The 6527-nt window shown below is 40.7% G+C and overlaps 1 pseudogene across 1 annotated transcript; it reads right to left on the bottom strand.

Moving 5' to 3' along the window:
• Positions 1 to 1567: 1567 nt before the first annotated feature.
• LOC148867887 (uncharacterized) lies at positions 1568 to 4304 on the bottom strand (annotated as a pseudogene). Its single transcript, XR_016109211.1, has one exon. The product of XR_016109211.1 is annotated as an uncharacterized LOC148867887 (transcript).
• Positions 4305 to 6527: the final 2223 nt, after the last annotated feature.

Genomic DNA, 6527 nt, shown 5'->3' with positions numbered 1-6527 from the left:
GGCCCAGAATATATTTTCAGGTATGTGACACAGGCTACGTTGCGTCTGGGCAACCCAAGATGCTTTTACTTTACTACCCTCCCCGCCCATGATCATCCCAAGTACACACTGCACACTGCACACTGGAAAACCCAAAATTGGACATGTCTTTCATGGGTCCTCCCAATTCAAAGGGTGAAGAATTCAAGGAGAGGTTAATCAATGTAGCCTTATAAGGATGGATAGACCTCATTTCTAGAATGATGACCAACCTTTTTTTTCAGATATAGGGATATACAGTAATCGAAACCGTCAATCAAGGGAATGTATTCCCTTCACCAATCATTGGCTCCAACCTTGTAATTGGAGCCTTCCTCAAAATAACATTGGCCATTACATTTACACTTCTTCAACTGAAAAGAAACCCACAAGAAGATTTATGCTCCACGAATGGCCAGGGTCTTTTTCAATGAATCCCATTTGTTCCTGTTTAGTCCCCTTCTTTTCAGAAATTGTTTCCATTTCTATATCTATTTCTTCCTCATTTACTCCATTTCTTCTGTTTCTAAGGTTTCTTTCAGTTTCTAACAAAAGGTGACAACATTCTGCCTAAATAATAGACACAGGTGATAAATAAAAGAATACTGAAGATTCGAGCTATAGAATTTCATTTTTTCAAGGATAAAAGAGAATTTCATTAAAAACTGAAAAAAAAAAGATGCACAATGCAAGACAGTTGGTTGTCAAGCTGACATACCCACCAAATTCCACACAAACTCAAACTACAAATAATTCATCGTTACAAGGTTGCAAATCTAGTGTACTCCAGAAGTTCTCTAACAGATCAGTTCTGTTCACTTGATCGAAATCTGGAAGATGAAGAATCCAATCTGAAGCTAGTTTACCCACTGTTGCTACCAGATGATCAATGCTCTTTCTTCCATAATACAAAATTTAAAACAAAAAGCAAGTGCTAAGGAGGATATTCCAAACTTCTGGTTGATTAATGAAATTGTTGTTACTGATAAGAAAAAAGGAGATTCCACCTGTATTTGAGGTACAGCTTTTCAGGTCTACTGTACAATCAAACTCTGGAATCTCTAAAGGGACACCTCAAAGAATCATAGATAGGATATAAAGCATCATAGATCCAACTCCTTTGAAACAAATTGCAGCTACCTGCTAGCTTTCTAACCCTCAAGCTGCTCACATGCTTAAAACTGCTTTTTTTTTCTTGCTTGTTTTAGGAACAAAACATAAAGCAAATCACAGAGAACAAGCTTGGAATTAAGAACCCATCTCGGATTGTGATCCAAAACAGAAAAAGAAAGGAGTGACAAAATATGGTGCCATACTAAATTCATATAAAGAGAAGATTTATGGGGAGAAGTGAGATAAGAGTTGGAAATGGTAAAAGCAAAAGGCTTAAAGGAAATGAAAATAAATAAAATATAGTTGGCAATTCTTGGGCCTTCTGATATCTTATTTCTGACATGACATGGAAAAGCTTGGATATATACCTTTTAGTGGAACATGTGGGGTCACATTTCTTATTAGTTTACAAAAAGAAAAAATTAATTTGTTGCTATTTGTTTCTAAATAATTTTTTTTCTTCTATTTAAAATACCAGAAGCTGCCAAGGTACACAAACTGTACAACAACATAGTTTTCCTAACCTTGGTATAGCCAAGGTAGCCTCCAGGCCTTGAAAATTTTTCCATGCGTCCCAAGTTTATTCAACAAGATTGGTAAAGGACAAAATTCCAGAATAGCTTTTCTGGTTTCAATTCAATATACAATAGCAGGCAAATATGAAATATGCTGCCACCAGTTATTTAAGCACATATCCTTTATGTTTCTCTACCTGTAAATATTTCTGGTTCTTCGACTTTTAAGGAGACGGCCAAAGGTGGCCAGTGCGTCATGAAATTTACAGATTTTGAGGAAACCCATTACCATGGAAACTTCATTTTCTGTGAATTCTGCCTTCTTCATGACCAATCAACAAGCTTGATCAGAGTGTCCTCCATTGATAAAGCACAAAGACCTTCAGCCAGCATGGAGAACAAGGAGGGTTCTGGTAGAAATCCTTTCCCTGTCATCTCAACCACAAAATCAACAGCTTCTCCCATTGGACCTCCTCCACAGCAAAGGCCACGGAAAACAATCTTATAAGTGATGGCATCTGGAGGATCACCCTTTTCAATCATTTCTCTGAAAAGCCTCATTGCTTCTCTTGTTCTGTCGTTTAAATAGTGCTTGAATTACAGGGTTATAGGCCTGTGGGTCTGGAATCATTCCTTTCATCTGCACAGTTCTAAGGAGTCTGCTGGCAAGCTCAACTCTACCAGCTTTACACAATCCACCAATCAGGGTGCCATATGTGACTGCATCTGGCTCACACCCATTTGAAGTCATAGTTTGGACAATACCAGCTGCCTTCTTTATATCTCCTGCCCTGCAGAAATGTGTGAGCAATGAGTTGTAGGTGAATTTGTCAGGTTTCAACCCTTCCATTAGCATTTGGTCCATAAGCTGAGCAGCTTCGTCCACCCTCTTGTTCTTACACAGGCCATCAATGAGAGTGTTATAAGTCACCATGTTCCTTGAAACTCCTTGCAATTCCATCTGATCAAAGACCTCCTCTGCTTCTTCAATTCTTTGATTTTTACAGAACCCATCTATCAAAGTATTATATGTAACTACATTGCGTGCACAGCCTTTTGACTCCATTTCTTTCAGAAGCCCTAGTGCTTCCTCTAGCCTCCCTTTAGAGCAGAGACTGTCAATCAGCACATTGTAGGTAAACTCATCTGGTGGGCACCCATGATTCTTCATTTCCTCAAACAGTTCCATTGCTATGCCATGGTCACCAGAGATACAGAGACCATGTATTAGAGAATTAAATGTACATACATCAGGTAAAAGTCCTTTGGTTGAAAGGCCACGAGCAAGTTCAGTGGCTTCTTCAACCCTGTTCTCCTTACACATGGTGCTGATAAGGGTGTTGTAGGTGACAGTATTTGGGAAACAACCCCTGCATACCATCAGATTAAGGACATCAATGGCATCTTCAATTTAACCAGATTTGCACAGTCCAGATACCAAGGTGTTGTAAGTGAAGATATCTGGATCAAATCCCTCCTGAAGCATCACATCCAATATCTCTAAGGCATGCTTAACATGCCCAGCTTTGCACAAACCATTCACCAAAGTATTAAAAGTGAATTTATCAGGACAAAATCCCTTAAGGGACATTTCCTGTATGAGGTTCAAAGCTTCTTCTACCTTCCCCTCTTTGCAGAATCCATGGACAAGAACATTAATTGTTACATTGCTCATAGTGCATCCAGTTTCCATCATTTTTTTCTTTCATCCTCAATGCTCCTTCCATATTTCCTTCTTCTATAAAACCTTGCATGAGAGTTGTGAAGGTTTTCTCATCTGGAACCAAACCATAACTAGACATCTCCTCCATCATTGAAACTGCAGACCTTATCTGGTGGGCTCTACGCAACGCCTTGATCAATATATTGAAAGTTGAAACATCTGGTTCGATCCCCCTACTACACATGGAAGAATGCAGGGAGTCAACCAGTTTTAACTTGTTCCCCTCGATAAGAATATTCAACAAGAAATTATAAGTATGTGTATCAGGTTTCCAGCCAAACTCTTGTTCCATTATTCTAAGCGTATCAACAGCTTCATCAAAGAAATTAAATCTCGCATAGCTTTCAATGAAGATGAGGAAGGTACCCTTACCTATCTCACACCCAGAGAGCTTCATCTCCTTCAGGAGATGATTCATTGACTCGAAAGATCCCACCTTACCGAGTTGTTGAAGGATCTCTTGGTATGTTGATGGAGTGGGGACGAAATTTGGCTGCTTTGATGCCCAATCAAAGACACAAAGTGCAGATTCAGCATCATTCTGGCGACGGAGGACACCGAGGAGGTCTTTTGGGGTGAAATTTGGAGGAAGTTGATGGATTGCAGAGGAAGAAGATGCAGAGATCGGACTCCTATTGGATGATAAAGATGTTGTTAGCTCCTTGTAAGGTTTCAGGGACGCCGAGGAGATGAAGCTGGTGGGTCTACATGAGAGAGATAGAGATAGGCAATGCGATTTTGGAGGAGGTATACAAGAAGGATAGCATTTCAGAGAGGAGGAGAACATCATAGTGGCAAGGCTATCAAGAAAAGGAGTTCTGGAACTTGTGAAATGGAGGAACTAACAGAGCCTCTCTCTCTCTCTCTCTCTCTCTCTCTCTCACAGGTTTAGGTTTAGTTGCAGTGGCGTTAGAAAGGAGAAACTACTGCACAAACTAAACAATCTCAAAAAGCAAAGTAGGAAGGCTTGTACAGTGCAAGAAGATGAAATAGGTTTTAACTTCTGAATTCTGATGGAAGTAAAGCAGAAATACATTATCACAAACAAACAAACGAAAAAAGGAAAAAACAGTGAAGAGGAAGAGATTAGAAACCGGAAAGAAGACGAAGATGCAGAACCCTTTCTCGTACGTTCATCTTCTCTTTCTCCTGATCATTGGAAGTTTGAGCTTTCTTGAGTTTCTCCGTTCTGTAGCAGACGAGAGTAAGTACCGCGCTTGTTGTGTATCTTTCCTTTCCCCCCGCGCTCTTTTATCTCTCTCACCCTTAGATTTCAATGATTTGGATTTTCTTTATCAGGTGGGAGAGTAAGTAACTGGGCTACCCAGCCCATGACAAAGCGCATGAAGGGTCAAACCTGTTATCCTGTTCGTGGGCTGGCTAGTCCGACGGCCCGGCCCGATTCGTTATAAGTCAGGCTTGTTCATAATTTTAGGTCTATGGGCTTGGGTTCGGGCCTAAACCATCGGGCCCAATTTTTTTCAGACTGGGTTCAGTTTTTTTTCAAAAAAAGTTCGAGTTGAGCCTGAGCCCAACATGATAGTATATATTAAATAATAAAATATATATTTTTATTTAATAAATATATAATATTTTTTTCTTCATCTTTTTTTTTTATCAAGTAATAGTGAGATGTTTATTATTTTTGAGTTTTTAAGGTTTTTAATATAAATAAAACACTTTTTATTGAATAAAAAAGAAAAAATTGGATAAATTTTTTAAACTACCCTTATGATTTAGCTAATTGATTAAGTATACCCTTACTGTTTGAAAATTGATTAATGTTACTTCTATTGTTTATGACAATTGACTAATATTCCCTTACCGTTACTGTTAACAGAAAGAAAAAAAGACTATTTTATCCTTTATTATTCTTTAAATTTTCAAAATAGAAAAAATAAACCCTCCATTAAAGAAGAGAAGATAATAACTCAAAAACAAACCTTCTCAGGAAGTGGAGCGGTGCTCCCTTCATCTTCCGCTCCAGGAGCCTTGTTAGCGCTTATTGCTATGCTTTTGTAATCATCCATTTGCTTCTCTCCTACCTATCGGCACTGAAACAAAGGCGGCAATGATTCTTCTCCCGTTGGTTTATTCCCTTGTTTCCTCTATTTTCCTTAACTAGAATCGGTTAATAACTCCAGAAGGGCATTTGACAACAACCTGTGCGATCGTTATATCTGCAAACGAAACCCTCCAAATCCATGATTCAGTCCTTTCAAAGGTTGAGTGCTAATACACTACCTGATCAAGGGCGATTTGGCCCGACCTAGAAACAAAGGGACATGTGGATACGATCTAACTAGTAAAATGACAACTCAGCCCGACATGCCAAGTCCGCAACAGATCAAGCTCGGATAATCAAATCACCTCGGGACGAGTTCACCTCGATGTAAGATTGCATCAGGACCACCTCGGTCCCAAGGCACTTCGGCATTCGCCCCAGGTCGGATCTAAAGAGCAGTAGCCCAGGTAATATTGATTGACTACTACATGGCAATCCTGAAAATCTCGCCATCAGATTCTGAGCCTCGCGGGATCATACCTCGTAACGATAAGCCTTATCTCCTTCCCGTCCAGTTCGGGCGGAATTGATAAGCCCCATCGGTTATCCCCCATTAACGCGGAAACGGATCCCATCATGACGAGGATCCCAGAACCGCTCCATGAAACCCGCGAGGACTCCACTATATAAAGGCTCTACCCCCGGAGGCCAAGGTACGCGTGATTTCTCTGCTCTCTAGCTCTTAACACTCAAAAGCTTCTCAGCTCGCAATCAAGTATATTAACTTAAGCATCGGAGAGACCTCGCTGGGTTAGCCACCCCGGGTTCTCTGATTCTTCTTTTGTAGATCGACCTAGTCTGCCGTTTACTGGAAGCCAGATCACCTCCAGCAGGGAGTAGCCAAATCGCGCTTCATCATTTGGTGCCGTCTATGGGAACTCGCTACAAAAAGCCTCTTTCCACCAACAAACACATACTCAGGTCTATGGCATCCTCCAACAACGCCGGACAAAACAACGAGATGAACGTCTCCGAGGGGCAGCCTTAGTTCCCTTCTGTCTGCATCGGTCAGTTCACCGTCCCGCTTACCATGGCTGGGGTTCCAACACTGACTATGCCCCAAGCGACCACGCAAGTGAACGCGCCACTCCCT

The sequence above is a fragment of the Nelumbo lutea genome, chromosome 3, assembly GCF_056320005.1.
Source record: "Nelumbo lutea isolate HS-2025 chromosome 3, American lotus-T2T, whole genome shotgun sequence".
NCBI classification, from domain to species: domain Eukaryota; kingdom Viridiplantae; phylum Streptophyta; class Magnoliopsida; order Proteales; family Nelumbonaceae; genus Nelumbo; species Nelumbo lutea.
This window is presented reverse-complemented; position numbering and strand designations above follow the sequence as displayed.